General features: G+C 37.4%; 1 long non-coding RNA gene across 1 annotated transcript in view; it reads right to left on the reverse strand.

The window, feature by feature from the left end:
- The window catches only part of LOC126419283 (uncharacterized), a 97,066-nt gene that overhangs the window by 13,227 nt on the left and 64,212 nt on the right, over window positions 1-19,627 (reverse strand). Inside the window, exon 2 of the long non-coding RNA XR_007575954.1 lies at window positions 12,538-12,639. This is a non-coding gene — a long non-coding RNA (uncharacterized LOC126419283). The remainder of the gene's footprint in view (window positions 1-12,537; window positions 12,640-19,627) is intronic.

Consider the following 19,627-nt stretch of genomic DNA (forward strand, 5'->3'; position numbering starts at 1 on the left):
GGTGGTCACCGTCGAATGAGAAGTTGGCTGCTGTTTACCAACTGGTGGACGTCGGCCGCGCGGCGGCAGTTACTCGCCGGTAGTGCTCGTTCCTCGTGTTGACAGTGCGGTCTGTTGGGCTCTGATTGCTGGCAGCCAGAATGGGGCAAGCCTGAGTCCATCCTCCCTGTTCATGTTGTTACAGTGTTTGAGTATTTCGATGGCCTCTCTGATATTGCGTTTCATCATAATTGGCTGCTTGGCCAACACACACGCTTCGCTGAATTTTATTTCTTTTCCGCAGTAATGGTAGTGTTCTGCCACTGCGGATTCGTTATGTTGCCCTAGACGAATATAACGCTCATGCTCCCGAATGCGCGTTGCTATTGGCCTACCAGTCTCGCGGATGTGTGCCTCTCCACATTCGCATTCCACCTTGTAAACGCCTGCAGTGTGTAATGCATCCACCTTGTCCGTGGTGGAGCCGAGCACGTCCTGGATCCTACGACCACTATAGAAGACAGGCTGCACCCCAACGCGGCAAAGGTGTTTGCCTATTCGGTCAGTAACGTTTTTCACATAGGGTAAGCGTACTGTTAGCTGCTGTTTGTCCATTTCCTGCTTATCTTTCTTGCTTGTGTTCGTCGACAAGGCTGTGTTTATCGACTTGTGGCTGTAGCCATTGACCAAAGACGTTGTGCGTAACCTTTTAAGCTCAGGTGTGATATTTTGAGCATCACTAAGGCACTGCGCACGGATTGCCAAAGAGCGGATGACAGAGTTCTTCTGCACTGGGTGGTGGTAGGATTGGGCGTGCAGATACCTGTCAGTATGCGTAGGCTTACGATATACTCTGTGCCCCAGTGTGCCTTCCATTCTCCTGTACACTTCGACGTCTAGAAATGGAATAGCACCATTCTTTTCTACTTCCAGCGTGAACTGTATCTTCCCGTGCATACTGTTCAGATATTCGTGGAACTTGTGTAGCTCCGTTTCACCATGAGGCAATATAGCGAACGTGTCGCCCACGTATCTAAACCAGCAACGTGGTTGTAAAGGAGCTGAACTGAGGGCCGTTGCTTCAAAGGCTTCCATGAATATGTCGGCTGCCAGCGGAGATAGGGGAGACCTCATTGCTACACCGTCTGTCTGCTCGTAGTATTTTCCTTGCCATTTGGAGTACGTTGAAGTCAGGCACAACTCAACCAGGTTGCATATGTCTGGCGGGACATGCTCCCGAAGGATGTGGATAGTTTCATCTACTGGCACGTTCGTAAATAGTGATTTCACGTCAAAGCTGACCATGATGTCCGTAGGTAAAATTGTTTCTCCCTTTAGGCATTCTATAAAGTGTGCCAAGTTCTTCACATAAGAGTCCGTCTTACCAACTAGACGTCTTAGTTTGCAGGCTAGGTACTTTGCCAAATTGTAAGTAGGCGAATTGATCCCATTCACTATTGGCCTCAAAGGACAACTTTCCTTGTGTATCTTTGGAACACCGTAAATTCTAGGAGAGACTGGTATTCTGGGAATAAGACCCTTGGCTGTGTCAGCGTCAATTCTTGAGTCCTTAATCGCGGCCTGCATCTTTCGAATTATCTTTGGCGTAGGGTCCGCCCTTAGTTCTTTGTAGGTGGGATCATTTAATAATTCTTTCATCTTGTATTCATACTGCAAGGTGTCTAAGATGACAGTAGCATTGCCTTTGTCTGCTGTTAATATCACAATTTCGTCGTTGTTCTTCAGCTCCCTGATAGCTGCTCTTTCCTCTCTGTTAAGGTTGTGTTTCTGTGGCTTGGCACGTAGTAGAACTCGAACGGTTTCCTGTCTAATTTTCTCAGCTTCAATCGCAGATGTGTGCCGGAGTGCTGTTTCCATGGATTCGATAATTTCTTCCGTGGGAAACCGCTCAGGTGTGACGGCAAAGTTTAGTCCTTTAGCTAGTGCTTCTGGAGCTGCGGTGCTGATGGGATGAGGAGAAAGGTTCACCACTGTTCGAGATGTATCCAGTCGAGGCGTAGTGTTCCGTGTCGTCTCAGCCAGCTGCTCAAATTTCTTCTTCTGGCGAATGGCGGCAGTTGCACTGGCTGCATACGCTTGCAGGTGAGTGATTCTGTCGATGTTATTCCAGTCGGTGGGCGATTACGTAGATGATAGCAGAAGATGTATTTGCAGCAACGGTTTGTTGTTAAAGTCAAGTTCTCTCCGCACCTGCTGAATACGCTCCTTCGGAAGAGATTTAATGGCTCACCTGTAGATGCTTCTTGCTTTGTGAGTGTCGATGTTAAATTTGAACCGAAGAAATTTAGGTACAATGTCCTGATCCCGACACCTCTTCAAGTAGATAATATCGTTGAGAAGTTTCCCTTTCTTCTTCCTGAGTGTTTCCAGTTTGCGGATGTTGCTGTGTGTTTCCTGCCCATACAGGTTGCTAATATAATTTCGTAGGCTTCCGCGGCCATAGTCAGTCGAAATAAAAGTTTTCTGGGTTTGGTACCGCGTCATAATGTAAAACTACTGCTGCTATAGAAAAGCCAACGTTTCGGCCACGATTGCAGCGGCCTTCTTCTGGGTCTAATGGTGCATTCTAGCTATGCAGTGTCCTTTGTATTTTGTTGTTACTGTTCACTGCGCATGCCATTACGTCATAATTTTAAAAGGTAGTTAGTTTATTGGTCACTTAAGGAAGAAGGAGAGGGAACTTTATTTTAATAGGTTATTGCGGTGGAGGGAGAAAGTGACCTCTGTTGTCCATTAGCTCTTGTGTTACGTACCATGATTGGTGGCCACCGTCGAATGAGAAGTTTGCTGCTGTTTACCAACTGGTGGACGTCGGCCGCGCGGCGGCAGTTACTCGGCGGTAGTGCTCGTGCCTCGTGTTGACAGTGTGGTCTGTTGGGCTGTGATTGCTGGCAGCCAGGATGGCGCAAGCCTGAGTCCATCCTCCCTGTTCATGTTGTTATGGTGTTTGAGTATTTCAATGGCCTCTCTGATTTTGCGTTTCGTCATAATTGGCTGCTAGGCCAACACACACGCTTCGCTGAATTTTATTTCGTTTCCGCAGTCATGGTAGTGTTCTGCCACTGCAGATTTGTTATGTTGCCCTAGACGAATATAACGCTCATGCTCCCGAATGCGCGTTGCTATTGGCTTACCAGTTTCGCAGATGTGTGCCTCTCCACATTCGCATTCCACCTTGTAAACGCCTGCAGTGTGTAACGCATCCACCTTGTCCTTGGTGGAGCCTAGCACGTCCTGGATACATCGGCGAGACTGGTAGGCCAATAGCAACACGCATTCGGGAGCGCAAGCGTTATATTCGTCTAGGACAAGACAACAAATCTGCAGTGGCAGAATACTACCATGACTGTGGAAAAGGAATAAAATTCAGCGAAGCGTGTGTGTTGGCCAAGCAGCCAATTATGACGAAACGCAATATCAGAGAGGCCATCGAAATTCTCAAACACCGTAACAACATGAACAGGGAGGATGGACTCAGGCTTGCCCCATCCTGGCTGCCAGCAATCACAGCCCAACAGACCGCACTGTCAACACGAGGAACGAGCACTACCGGCGAGTAACTGCCGCCGCGCGGCCGACGTCCACCAGTTGGTAAACAACAGCCAACTTCTCATTCGACGGTGGCCACCAATCATGGTACATTACACAAGAGCCAATGGACAACAGAGGTCACGTTCTACCTCCACCACAATAACCTATTAAAATAAAGTTCGCTCTCCTTCATCCTTTAGTGACCAATAAACTAACTACCTTTTAAAATTATGACGTAATGGCATGCGCAGTGAACACTAACAACAAAATATAAAGGACACTGCATAGCTAGAACGCACCATTAGACCCAGAAGAAGGCCGCTGCAATCGTGGCCGAAACGTTGGCTTTTCTATAGCAGCAGTAGTTTTACATTATGACGCGGTACCAAACCCAGAAAACTTTTATGTCGACTGACTCCGGCCACGGAAGCCTACGAAATTATAAACTAATATCGTGTTTCATAATAGAATTTCCTTCTTTCTCAACTGATTTAATAAAATCATTGAATTTTTGGGGACACATTAATTTTCTTGTTTCTTTCATTTTTAGCAATACCATTTATTAGTTTCCACACAGCATAGCACTTATTGGTGGAATTCTCAATACTGCTGGAATTGTGTGCGTTTTTGGCTTTCACAAGGGCATTTTTATACTCATTCCTATATTTAAGATAGACTGATCTGGTATGGTCATTCTTCAGACTTTTATATACATTTGCAACAGCATAACTTGGTTTTTCAAATTTGTTATTTGTTCACTATACCATGGATTTTATTTAGTTGTGCCCTTGATTTGAAGCCTTTGTCAATTATTTTGCATTTCTTTAAGAGAATGCTGTCATTAAATTGTGTCAAAAATGCTGTAAAGAACTTTTCAAATGTTAACTTTGTTGGTAAATCATTATATAAGCTATAATGTGTATCACTGTAACACTGGCCTAACCAGTCTCTGTCTGCAAGGGACTCACAAAACCCGACAATTTTATAATTTGTGACAGGTCTGGTGATTACAGCTTTTGGGATATGCCTTGCAATATTACTCTTATCAGCAGAAAATTTAGTTTTACAATTTAAGGATACAGAATCATGGGCCAAGAATAGAAATACTGTCACATCACATGAGTCTTCTGTAGTTTCAAAACTGACAAAAATGTTGTCAAGTCATGCTTCTCTTGTGGGTTCATTATTGATAAGGTATAAATTGCATTGTCTTATAAGATTTTTCAGCTCAGTGACACTACATTTGTGTGTTGTTACATCAAAATCTGTATTCAGATCTCCACCTATTACAACATCACAATGCAACTATTTTGGCTTCCTAAATACATGCAACAACATGTCCAGTTTTTCTAGAAATACGCTGGTGGTACCCTTAGGTGTCCTGTATAGAGATATTACTACTAACTTAAAACTATCAACGACTATACCAGTAGCTTCAAAATTCTGTTCATCACAGAAATACTCTCGATCCACCTTACTAATGGAGCAACTGAGTGACTGGTTAAAATAGATTGTTATACGACCTCTTCTATGCAATTTTCTACAGTAACTATTTGCTGTATTATAGTTATCAAGTTTCACAACTGTAAGTTCACCAACAGTAGCCCAATGTTCACTCAAACAAAAAAATCAAATTTATTATCCAGGCCAAAAGTAGGCTACTCCCAAAAATTTCTTTATCTTTTATTCCTTGAATGTTTAGGTAGCAAATTTTAATCTCAAAATTGTTATTCCCTTCAGACTGAACCTCTTTGGTGAGAAACTACAGTATCTGTTGCACTACTTATGAGCCTCTTCATCTTGCTGCGTTCCACAAAAAATCGTTTAGACAGAGAGGAGGCACTGTTTTCTGCTTACCCATAACAGCTGACACATTTTCTTCAACTGCATTTCTGTTCCCTTCTCCTGATGGTACTGTTACTGGAGAAACTTTTTTTATGGCTTGTGTAAGGAAGGGTAAACTGGCTGGGAAAAAAGCAGGAAAGTTAAAGGGGGGAAGCATTGCCATGAGTGATAAAATACCAGTGGTTATAGGATTCATAAAAGACACTTTTTAGGATAGGGAGGACAGAAAGAAACCAAGTTTTAAGAGAGGTTAGGATTGAGAAAAACCTTCAGTTTCAGAAAGAAACCGAAAGACATAATTGTAGCTTATTACATCAGCACAAACAGCTATTGGTTAAGAATTTTCAACAATCAGCAGAAATTTCAACTCAGTCAATGTGAAATGTCAGCTATCTTTATTGCATCAAAATATTTGAGGACTGAGAAATAAAATTAATAAATTAATTCTCTGCATAAATGAATTAGAGTCCTCAAACTCAGCTTACATAATCTGCCCATCTGAACATCATGTGACCACTAGTATAGAACTTTTAAGTGTTACAGGATTTAGGTTAGCATCTGACTTTTGTAGAGCAGAAATGGAGAATGGAGGAGTTGCCACATTCATCAGGAACTGTCATAAATTTAAGAACATATACATTCATAAATTTTGCCTAGAACAGCATATGGAAACATGTGCAAGGGAAGTAGAATTTTGCTCAAAAATCCTTCATAATATTACGTGTATATCAAGCCCCTGCAGCTAACTTTAATCTGTTCATAAACCACCTTGACGCTGTACTGACCCATTTAAGAACCAAAAACAAAGAAATAGTGGTTGCTGGTGGCTTCAATGTAGATTTCCTTAAAACCTCTTCCAATAAGAACTTATTTGAGTTAGTAACACTATCATTCAACTTCATTCCCGCTGTAAAGTTCCCCACTAGGGTAGCCAATTACTCACAAACAGCCATTGATAACATCTTTATAGAAAAGTCCAATGAACAAAATTATATTAAAAACCAATAGTCAATGGCCTCTCAGACCATGACATGCAGTTCCTTCTGCTAAATGTTAATACTGCACAGGATATAAAATCTGTTAAATCTGAGCTCAAGATGGTAATCAATAAGCCAAAAATTGATTACTTTTGGACACTCCTCAGAGACATTCACTGGAGTGATGTTTACAGTGCTCATGGCATGAGTGAAAAATATAACACTTTTGCTAATAAGGTGCTTACATTATTTGAACACTGTTTTCCCCCAAAACTAATCGAGGTTAGAGCAAAGGCTACAGAGAAGCCATTCATTACTCAAGGAATAGAGGTATCTTGTAAAACAAAAAGAAAACTGTATCCGTCAATCCAAAATAGTTCTGATGTTGATGCTATAGCACATTACAAGAACTACTGATAAATATTAAAGACTGTGATATGGACATCAAAGCAAATATATTACAAGGAAAAGATAGTCATATCAGATAACAAAATAAAGGCAATATGGGATATAGTGAAGGAGGAGACTGGTAGAATCAGACATGAAGAGGGACAAATAGCATTAAGAGTAAATGATACGTTGGTGACAGATGTGTATAGTGTTGCAGAACTTTTTAACAAACATTTTATAACTATTACTGACAAGATGGGGTTGTCAGGTTCTGTAGATGCTGCTATGGAATACTTCAGACCAGACATTTCAAATAACTTACATAATATGAATTGGACCCTCACTACCCCAGCAGAAGTAATGTCCATCATAAAGTCTTTAAAATCAAAAACTTCTAGTGGGTGTGATGATATCAACAAAGTTAATCAAAGAATGTGATTTTGAGTTAAGTAACATATTAAGCTATCTGTGTAACCAGTTGTTTATCAATGGAATATTTCCTAAATGCTTGAAATATGCTGAAGTTAAGCCTCTGTTTAAGAAGGGAGCTAAAGATATATCATCTAATTTCCGTTCAATTTCACTTTTGCCAGCATTCTCAAAAATTTTAGAAAAGCTAATGTACAATTGGCTAGATAACCATCTTACCACAATTAAAATACTGTCAAGGTCACAATTTGAATTTCTAAAGGGATCTGATATTGAGAAGGCTATCTACCACTTACAGAGAAAATGTACTTAATTCATTAGACAAAAAATTACAGGCAAATGGTATATTTTGTGATCTATCAGAGGCATTTGATTGTGTAAATCACAATATCCTCTCTAGTAAATCAGAATATTATGCTGTAACAGGAAATGCTGCAAATGGTTCAAATCTTATATATCTGGCAGGAAACAAAGGGTGTTATCAGCAAAGAGACATGTATTAAGATACCAGGCATCATCCAATTGGGAACTAATAACATGTGGTGTCCCACAAGGTTTCATCTTAGAGGCCTTACTTTTTCTTGTGTATATCAATGACCTTTCATCAGTAACATTACCAGATGCCAAGTTTGTTATGTTTGCTGATGATACGAACATTGCAATAAATAGCAAATCAAGTGTAGCCTTAGAAAAATCAGCTAATAAAATATTTGCGGACATTAATCACTGGTTCCCAGCCAATTGCTTGTTACTAAACTTTGAAAAAAAAACACATTACATGCAATTCAGAACTTGTAAAGGATGTCCCACAAGTATATGCCTAACATACGATGACAAGCAGATAGAAGAAATGGACATTGTTGAATTCTTGGGATTACAGCTTGGTAATAAATTCGAGTAGGAGGAGCACACCACAGAACTGCCGAAGCGTCTTAAGAAATCTCTATTTGCAAGGCGAATTGTGTCAGACATAGGAGGTATAAAAATGAAAAAGCTGGCACACTATGCTTACTTTCATTCCATAATGTCATATGGGATTATTTTTGAGGTAATTCATCAAGCCAAGCTAAAGTTTTCCAGGCACAAAACCATGCAACAAGAGTTATATGTGGCTTGAACTCAAGAACATCATGCAGAAGCCTGTTTAAGGAACTAGGGATACTAACTACTGCTTCCCAATATATTTATTCCTTAATGAAATTTGTCATTAAAAATACATCACTTTTTCAAACCAACAGCTCAATTTTAATCTACAGTTGCTTCATTTTCTAATGCTGCTACTGATAATGCCACTGGTGACAGTGATGCATCACATGCAGGTGCTGTTGCTGATGCCATGTTGAGTGGAGGAACTGATTTCAGTCTTACAAGACATTTATTTTAATAATGTTAATAATTTAGTAAAAAGCACAATGTTATAGCAAATTTCTAATTCATTAATTAAGTTACTTTAAATGATATCTTTCATCTCTGTGGGGGGATCTGTGATGGAACATGCTATTCATTAGAAAAACATGTTTCGCCTCTTTGCCACAACAAGATGAAAAACATTCATTTAAAAACATTGTTTAAGTATCTAGAAAATCTCCACTGTGAGCACCAAGAAACTACAAGAAGGTGACCATACAAAAACAGTCAAGGTAAAAGCTCGTGAACAACATAAAGATGACAGATCATTAGTGAAGTTGTTGATTCAGTTACAACACATACCAGAGCCTTTTAACATTACAGTGGTGCACAGGCACATTTAGAACATGGGAAAATCACAGTAGCTTTTGAGCTTCTGCTCTTACACACACATACACACACACACACACACACACACACACACACACACATCTATCAAATTTGAAAGAGTTCATCATTTATACAAAAGGTGCGGATACTGAAGAAACTGTGGCAGTTATTGGTGGAACTTGTTCAGCTGTTGCTGGCATGAGAAGAAATCTCACAAAAAATCAATTTCTGAATCTTCTGGGCAGGATACACATTTGGAGATAATTACTGCATTCCACTGTGACTGTGACACCCACAAGTGCAAAGCCCATGAACAAGGTGCTTTTTTTTTATATAGGAAAATGTTGACAAGTGTAAAATGAAGATGTTCTGTTGGTAGTTATTGCTTTATACATCAACAAAGAATATTATTGAATCATGAGAAAGGTGGAGATCAATACTCAAGAATGAGTTGAAAAGTATATAGATGATGCAGATTTGGCAGTAGGTGTTCAGTTCAGGAAGAAAGAGCAGAGGCTATCCTTCTCAAAGACCCAGATTATCAACAAAGTCCATCTTAAAGAGATGAGAGATTTAAAGTGCTTCCTGGTTAGGAAGGATTTCTCTAGGAGTCCCATAAAGATACTGGAATAATTAAACAAAGCAGGGGTACGCTGATATAATTCCTTGTCTTGAACAGTATGTATTTGAACTGATATGTTAGAGAATGGTGTTTATGGCATATTCAGTATGACAGGACTTTTAAAAATGAATGGAATTGTGAATTCAAGAGAGGTTGGTGCCATCCATGAACACCATGTGTTCCTTAACCCTCAAGCAGTGGTGTCAGTTTTTGTTAACATCAGTGGTCTCATGATTGACACTGTCACACGTTCTCTAGAGGCACAAAACATTCTGCTTGCTACTGAAAAAAATTAATGTTATTTTGATTTTTACATACATAAATTTTAATCATTTAATTTCTAACACACATCATAATCTCACATCACACTTGGCCTACATTGATTTCGCAGTGCATACTACTTCTACAACACTAATTGTACTATATTCGGGTTATTTATTAGATTTGTTGTTGTTTGTTATTATATACACAAATTTTACTCATCCTGTTCTTCCAGATCATCCACTGTGTTACATGCAAACTTTTCACACCCAGTGGAAGAATACTTTCTGCACACAACCATATTACACTGACAACAATGAATTATGATAACAACATTCTCTTTTCTACAACACATAATGCAGCAACTCTTTTTTTTGTATGGAGACTCTTCCAGCTCTCAAGGTTATTCCAATTTATAAGGTGCCAAAAATATTTTGAGGTCATCTGGAAGTGTAGGAGTGTAGGCTGGTGTAACTAAATGAGCTTCCATAAGTTGTTAAGATAGCTGTTTCAAAAATATCCTCCTTGGTTCTCTTGGGTTTCCTGCATTGAACTGAACCAATATATGGACATGGGTGCCAGCAATATTTAGTGAAGCAAACCATAAAGGCATTGTCCATTTTCTAGTTACATAAGTTACAGAGTATTTACTACACATCTGGTTAACTGTGTCAGCCCATCCCTTTATAGTGTTGTAGTACATGATAATGTGTAGTTTATTGGTTCCTTCATCAATTGCACCTTCACTGTGCTTGGAGCTAGGTAGAACGACATATTTATTTATTTATTTCTGGAACATCTGACACAATTGTGATATCCTTTTGGTATCCAAACAGTGAAGACCCTACACTCCTAAATTTCAGCAGTAGGAATTTCCTTTTGTCTCTCTCTCTCTCTCTCTCTCCCTCTCTCTCTCTCTCTCTCTCTCTCTCTCTCTCCCAGAGTTCCAACACAAGTGATGTTTTTGTACAAAAGTGAAACTGTCAGTGATTAACTTGTATATTAAATATCAAAAATAATATTCTGAATATTCCAATTGGTTCCATTCACATTTTCTACAAGTCAGTGCCCAATATCATATGATTTGTTTGACACCTTGTAAGGGCCATCTGCTTGTGTTGCACAATATAACTCAACTGGTGCTGCGCAGAATGTTTTGGCATCGAAAATAGAATGTCAAGTCGTACTTCACTGGTTTGTTATACATGTATTGAACAAATGAACATCTTCCTCGAAAAGGTGTCAGCATCTCAACTACAGCTGCAAACTCTCCCAAACTATAGATTTCCTTACAACTTGTAACAAATTTATCCAAATATGACCTGATCACTGATAATTTATCTTTCTCAGATTTTTATGTTCTTATCACTTCTGAGGGGAAATAAGAACCATCTGTATAACATACAAGCTCTGAGAATTATCATTCCATTGCCATCATTATTCCAAAGTTCTTCAACATTTGTTTCATTTCCACCCTTCAAGCCAATAAAAGTAAGGGGTCCAACAAGAGCACAGATCTCTTTCTTTGAAGTCCCTTTTACACAGCTCTCTTTAGAATAGTTGATTTGTGATACCAGGTTTCTAATATGGAAGTTGGTGTATTCCACAAGTAAATCAATCATTTATGCACTAGTAATCTTGCTGAATACTGTCAGTTCCTGTGTAATATCCTTAGCCAGCCTATTTGGAAAAGGAAGGATTTTTATTGTATTTCTTGAGGGCAATGTTGCTGTTCTGGCTATAACACTTTCCTTGGACTGTTTAGTTTTATCATCTTTACTAACAAAAGACGCACAAATAAAATCTACATTGTCATCACCAACATTGTCTTCTTCATGATGTTGCATTTTATCTTCTTCAAGATGAATGTGTTCATTTTCCTCCAAAGGATCTGCTTCTATTTCTAATTCACTTTTGTGATCACTAACTCATATTTGTTTTTCCTGCCTGATGGACCAGTCAAATTCAGAATGCTTGTGGTCATTGGAACCATCATTTAGAACCTTTTCAATTTCCTCTTGTGATAATCCTTTTTTGAATGGAGCCCTAAAAGTACAAGCAAAAATGAAACTCATTTTATAAGGAAAGATTTCAACCCATAAAAATGGTGGTACAAATAATTAATACGAAAAAAAATTGCTTATATTACCAATCATGTGATTGACTTCATAGACCAAACATAGCACAGACAAAAATAGGTAGCAATTATTGCCAGTGTCTTCTCGATACATCTCTGGCAACAATACAGACGGCAAACAGAGGTCCAACAGTCCAACAATGAGTAATTCGAATTCAGAGCAAAACTAGGAACTCTGGTTGACTTCGTCAACTAATGTGACCACTTTTGTTTGTACTTCAGTTGTGACCATGTGTGCCTGTAAGCTGAATATTAATAAATTTCTATGTGTCATTAGAAGTATAGTTTGCATTTGTGTTTTCAATATCCTATCACATGCTGTGGGAACATCAAGCAAATGAAAGCACTTCTGTGGTTATCCTGGTGACCCAGCACATGATTTAATCTTTGCTGTAACCATCTACAAGTCAATGGATTATCTCTGTGTTGTTGTTGCTTTTGTTGTCTGTATGTGTGATGCAATGCTGATGCATGAATATAATAATTATGAATGATTTATCCACAATAGCATAAACAATAGCAAATTGTGATAGGTTGTGGGCTTAATCTCTGCAGTGAACTATGTATGTCATGCTGGTAGGAATATAAAAATTGAATAAGTGTATTACCTTATGTGTCCATGTTACTTGTGTTATTTGTTATGGTTCAGGTTTCCAAAAATGTCTTCAGATGTCAGTTTGACAAAAACCATGACTCCAGTGCTAGGGAAACTAAAATAGAAAGATAATTACAATGCATGTAAGTTTGAGATGAAACTAATTCTAGTAAATGAAAAATTTTGGACCTATGTCCTGGGGCAAGTGCTGCAACACATGCCTTAATCTTCATTCTTTATTAATCATTGACCATATATACAATGTTCTTGATTTCTCATACATAACATAAATGCACTTAATTACACACACAATTATAGACATTTAGAGATGCATTTTAAATTTTAACATATGCTCACAATCTGTAAATCAAAAAATTCCTTCACATTACAAAATTGATTTTCAGCCAACCATTTACACAATTTCCTTTGAAATACTTTACAAGACATGGACTATGCTGAGTGCGGTACTTTGTTAAGGATTTCTGTGGACCTGGCTCTGGGCAAATAAGGTGTCTTGGAATATCCATTTTAATTTTTCTCCAAGTGTTGTGTTAGTCTATATCTCCTGTTATTTGAAATTATTCTACATTTAGTTTAATGTATAGTGATGAACAATATATATACATATTAACAGAATAAACAGTGATCTCTTGGTCAGCCCTGCACATTTCACTTAGGAGTTTTTTATATCTTCAGTATATCACTTGTATATAGAGAGTCCCCCCCATACCAGCAGTCCATATGAAATGTGAGAATGAAACAGTTCAAAATAGATTAATGTTAAATATTCTAAACTAAATCTCTCAGTATGCTCATTAGGTATGTTACCCTAGATATTCTCCTGTGGATGTAATTGATATGTTCTCCGCAGATCAGCTTGGAGTCAATATGGAATTCCAAAATTTTAACCATTCTATTTTCTATTCTGTTAGATGATGGAAAATTAAAGGCCCTGCAGTGTTACACAGAAGTTTGGTAGAGGAGAACCATTTCCCTACAGTGTCTAATTATTCAAGTGACATATATATTTATACCTACATCTACATGATTACTCTGCAGTTCACAATTAAATGCCTCGCAGAGGATTCTTCAAGCCATCTTCAGACTATGTCCCTACCATTCCACTCTTGAACAGCGGATGGGAAAAATTAACACATAAATCTGCCTGTATGAGCTCTGATTTCTTTTATTTTACTATGATGATCATTTCTCCCTCTGAAAGTTGATTTTCCAGTAATTACTGTGTACTGTGACGTTTCTGACAAGAAATCATGAATGCAGTCACACAACTGAAGTGATAATCTGGTACTCCATACGCACACAATCTGATTAGATGTCACTTGTGAGAAATGGTGTCGAAAGCCTTCTGGATATCTAGAAATATCGAATCAGTTTGAGATCCCCTGTCAATAACATTTGTTGTAATACTGATATTTCTTGATGAGTTGCAATTATCATTGTGTCATCAGTATGGCAGCTAATAGATTAGGAAATATGATGTGGCAAAACATTGATTGTAATTATGAAAAATAATGGTCCTAGAACTGATCCCTATGCTAGCCCAGTCTCAACAAATTTCACCACACAATGTCTGTGTCTCACTGAGACATATTATTTTCTGTTACTTAACTATGAAGCTATTACATTTATTACATGTGGGAAACATAACAAAGGCAAACAAAGCTTGGTATGTCCTCAAAAACCTGCTTGCTGATAAAAACAAAACTAAATGGATGAATCTTTGGAATGCTTTGTTGGATACTACATTATCCAGATCTGAAGAAAGTCTTCAAGGTTATGTAATTCTTATTTTGTATATAACCAACAAAAGTTAAGAGCATAGACAAACAAATTTACAATGAACTAATTCCATTCAGTATGCTGTGAAGCTTACCAGAAGTTTATCTACATTACCAGAGGGGCAATTATAGAGTCCAGTACAATAGATGAAAATTTCATATCATAAAAGCAGCTTTACAACGAAAAACAAGAAAATAAAAAAAATAAAATGCTTTAATTGCTGGAGGTATGGTCACTTCAAGTCTGATTGTTCCCACAGACAAGAATCATCAAAGGTCAATTCCAGATGAGAAGAAAAGTCATTGTTTTTTTTACTTGATGTGTCAGAGTTAACAGGAGTGAGTGGATCATCAATTTCAGAGCATCGTCAGACACGACTTCAAGAAAGGGATGGTTTCAAAGATTTTGTACCAGAAAATTTCAAATAAAAAATTGTGAAGAGAAGTGAAATGCAACTTTCAATTCATCAGGTATATCTTCAATCAGCAATGATATTCCAATCTGTAGCTTAGCCACTAATTTGTTGCCAGTTTCTACTTTGATTAAGAAAGGCATAAATGTTGTTTTCATGAAGGTGTATATAAGAGATTCAAAAGGTAAGAGCTACTGTTTCTGGTTCAGAAACAAATCACATTTATAAATTAAAACATGTTGAACTGGTTTCAGATAAGCATGCTCTTCTTTGTAATCTACCCCATCTTTCCTAGCTGTTGCTATTGTTCACCAATGTGCAAAGTCTTCTCTGAAGATTTGACAGGCGTAAGATCAAAATAAACTTTTTAGTTTGCTTATCTTTTCTTGAAGTGTTGACTCCAGTTGGTCTTGTCTAGGGGTCTGATTCTTGAAGCTGAAATTCTCACATTTTAGGTTCTCATGGTTCAATTGATCTAAATAATTTTGAAGATTGTTGTTACAGAATTTTTGTTTTTGTGTTAATGTACTTTGTCACATTTTTGTATATAACACAGTGTTTTGAATTTTCACATCAACAAAACCGATTTTACATTGTTCATCCAAAATACAAAAACAGTCTGTTCACATCAGAGGCATGCTTACTGCTACTTCACTCTGCAGTCGTAACAATATTCGAAAGGGTTTACTATTTTTCTTGACAAATTAATTTCTATTAAGTACAATTACTATTTTATAAATGAATTCAGAAACAAACATAATAAACAGCACTAGATTGCAAAATTAATAAAAAAAAAATTTAAGTATGATAAATAATTCATAATTTTCAAATGTTTCTAAAAGAAAATAATTTTAACTGTACCTTCAGAGTTAGTAGATATTGATTGTAACATCAAAAGTAAAATAATTCCTTTCCACAAATTTTATTCTGAAATATAACATATTGTGTACAGAAGTATATGAAATTTTTCAGAAAAACAGCTGAGATAATATTGACACATCCAAAATTTGAAAAATATTACTGGTGTCAACTATTACTGTTGAAGAAAAGTAATGCTAGAGGAGGATGGCCCATTACAGTCTGTTAGTAAAATTAATAACATGGAAGACTTTCAGAATTCTAGACATGGCCATGCTACAGTTCATGCTAGACTTAAGTCATGTTTAGAGGGTGTAGGCACTAGGTTGGAGTGTTGTGATTTTGAACTTGTTGACAAACATAAATTAAATCATGTGTGCTTGGTAAAAAGTCTAAATTCTTATTTCCTGAGGCTGGAGGGGAATGTGCATTTGAGGTGCTTGGCTTGATGCATATGGATTTATGTGGTCCCATGGAGCAAACATCACATACTAGGGCTGAGTACATACAGGTACTAGTGAGCGATTATTCCAGGACATTGTGCCAGTTTCTCAAAAGTGAAGATCAAGCATTAAATTTTAATTTTTTTTTTTTTTTTTTTTTTTTTTTTTTTTTTTTTTTTTTTTTTTTTTAGTTTAAAACTTTGACAGAAAATAGGATTGATGCAAACATCAAAGCTGTTAGATTTAACAATGGCAATGAGTTTGTAAACTCTAAGTTGGATTAATTTCCAAGAGAGAGTTGGACTGAGCCTAAGATTAGTGTCCTCCATAGTCTAGAAGAAAATGGTATTATGGAAATAACTAACAGATCAGTTTTTGAGATGACACAGTGCACATTGTTTGATTATGATCTACCTAAGCACTATCAGCCACTGGCTTGCAGCACAGCTTATAACATATCATAGCATTATAGTTTGAGTTGTGATGTTTGCGGTCTTTGTCAGTAACCACATAGTATTCCAGAAGTGATATTGTATGGATAAGTCAAAAGGTGACCATGTTGTAGTCTACTCACTAGTCAATTAAATTCATAAAATAACTGATCAGCCAATCTGCATTCTCATTCTGTTATTGTCTTTGACCAAGAAAATTCAGCTAAAAGGTATCTGCATTATGCTATACTAAAAAAACTGTTAATTACCAGAAATACTTAATATGTTGCTTATTACTTACTGCAAACCCCGACACTACAGAATTAATAATACAATCTTTAATTAATTTTGAGATAGAACTCTCAAAATATAAATATTAGTATTTATAATGTGTAATGTACTCATTTTCTTATCTGGAGTGGCTGTTAATAGAGATGGCATACACTAGCACTTGTTTTGGCGATAAATTGAGCCTGAAGCTTCATGACTTTTTCCAAGGAGGAAATTATGCAACAAATCCCAATGAAATTATGTTTCATTCATGCCAATCCACCCAGATATGATAAGCAGACATTATGAATGACAATAACAACACTCAACAACCAATAACCATTAATATTGTCATAAAAATTACAACAATTAAAAAGTCAAGAATTGTGGGATGTTTCCAAAAGCTGCATAGCTGTATGAAGGTGCTTCATTCTTAACTACCAGTTTCCCATCACTATAGATGCATCTTCAGGTTTACCACTTGATTCACATCCTGCAATTCAGCCTTAACTTCCACACTGGATGGGTAAGCTTGGACCATCCAAACTTCATAGAAGTTCTCTTGCAAGACCAGTGCTCCTCATTTGATCCTCTTTTTTAATTGAAGCTCATTCAACCTGAGTTACTATTTATATATTTTTTCAGAAAGCTGTTCCACTATTATTACACAAAACTACATTAAAACAGGTGCATTATTGCAAACTGTTATGAACGTGTGATGCTATAGAGCAGAATCAACTAGATGAATACTCTAAAATCACTGAAAATGGAACTAAATGCTCATATTATACAGACGTTTCTTTTGTCTACTCATAACCATTCCTGGAAATAATAACTAAGACCAGACCATTTGATTCAGAATCAATGATGAATATAGTTATTGCTCATGCTACAACTTGGAGTAGTGGAATATCGGATCACATCCAACACTCTTTCAGTACCTAATTGTTTAACATTCAACAACCAACTACTAAAAGAGTTCACTGGTATAAATATTAAACACAATAGAGAGAGAACTGATCCTTGTGCCAACGCCATGCTGGTTGTCATCAGTTTGATAGTGCCCTTATCAGAAAATGTTATTAACCTCCTCCAGGGACAGACAACTGCAGATGAGTAAACTTCATGGTCTCTGCAAGTTTCTTGGTGTTTGAGCAAAAACAGATAACAAGACTTTGTTGTACACATGATTTATGTTTATATAAAACACTGTTAAATATTTAGTTATGGAATGACACAACTGTATGTCCACTAACAGATGTGCCCTGCCCATGCCAAAAACCTAGTTGAAAGTTGGGTACGATTTAAAATCCTCTATGTACCATTAAAAATGCTTTTTAACCAAACTTTCCAACCTGGACAATATTTCCTCCATCAATAGGTGATGTGCCCGTGTGAAGGGGTGTCCATCTATAGCATTTATGATCCACTGAATTTGTTACCAGATTGTCATTATTGTGGTTTGATGGTTTAACTTATTACAGTATTCTGCCCACTTGAATCTTTCCTTTTCTTTAAGTTTTATTTTCACTCATGCCTGGCATGCTTTAAGGGGAATGAAGTTTTCCACTGCACTGGCTTTTTTTGTACACTTGTAACACTTCTTTGCTTTATGAAATGACTCCTTGACATTCCTCAAACCACAATGGGGCTACCTTTCATGTACTTTACGTGGCATGTGTGATGCATGGTATCAGTGTCACTACTGTCATCCCAGTGACTTGTACCAGTTCTTTGTGGTTGCCTTCGACATCTCTGGATTCAGTGTATGACATGAGTTCTTTCTCTGCCAGCTTGTGGTATTTTTTCCCAATTGCCGCTTTTTGTATTTCAGATTTGTGGACTATAATGTCGACAGTAATTTCTACCATACCCATACCCTCTGCCTATTGGAAAGTGATCTGAATCCCCAGTATCTTGTAGAACCTCTCATGTGTTGGGTGGCGTCAACTGTGGAGATGCTAGGACCACATCTACTGCTGAATGGGCTTCACCTCTCCTTGACATACCAGTGGCAGAACAATCATTCAGGACTTCTGAGTTATTGTCATAAATTGTATCAAGCATTAACATGCCCACCTGGTCTGTTATAATGCTTCCCCATGCTTTATTATGCTCACTGAGGTCTCTCATAATAATTACTTTGTAGGAGATATTAGCCATCAAATTACGGAAGGCATGTTTGGTGTCACTAAGTTGTGGGACTCAGTATGTAGCACAATAGACATTTCAATGTTTTTTACTTGTGATCTAATAGCAGATCTCTGAAAGAGGTCATTTCCAGTGTCTATAGTAAGTTAATTAAAGTACTAATCATTTTTTATTTTTTATACCATCTCCCCCAAATCTATCTTCTCTGTTTATGCATACCATATTATGAGGAGTGATCAATACATAATGCAACACTTTTTTTCTAAAAGCATGTTGTTTTATTCACAATTTCAATACACCATTTTATTCCCCAATCTTTTGACTACAAAATCCTATTTTATAATATAGTCTCTGTTCCATGTGATGGCCATAGACCATCATAATTGGAGGGGTACCACTCTACTGGTCACCGTCTTAGCCAATGTCTTACTGCATCAAAAACCTCCCCATCATCCACATACTGCTTCCTGCAGACTGCATCCTTCATTCAGCCAAACAGATGGAAATCAGAAAGTGTGAGATCCGGGCTGTAGGATGGATGAGGAAGAACAGTCCAATGAAATTTTGTGAACTCCTCTTGCTTTCACAGACTTCTGTTAGGCCTCACATTGTCAGAGAAGGAGAAGTCCATTGGCATTTTAATGGTGGCAAACACATTGAAGTCGTTTCTTCAGTTTCATGAGGGTATCAAAATACACTTTTCAGTTGATTGTTGCACCTTGAGGGAGGACATCAGGA

This window comes from Schistocerca serialis, chromosome 9 (genome assembly GCF_023864345.2).
Source record: "Schistocerca serialis cubense isolate TAMUIC-IGC-003099 chromosome 9, iqSchSeri2.2, whole genome shotgun sequence".
NCBI lineage: Eukaryota > Metazoa > Arthropoda > Insecta > Orthoptera > Acrididae > Schistocerca > Schistocerca serialis.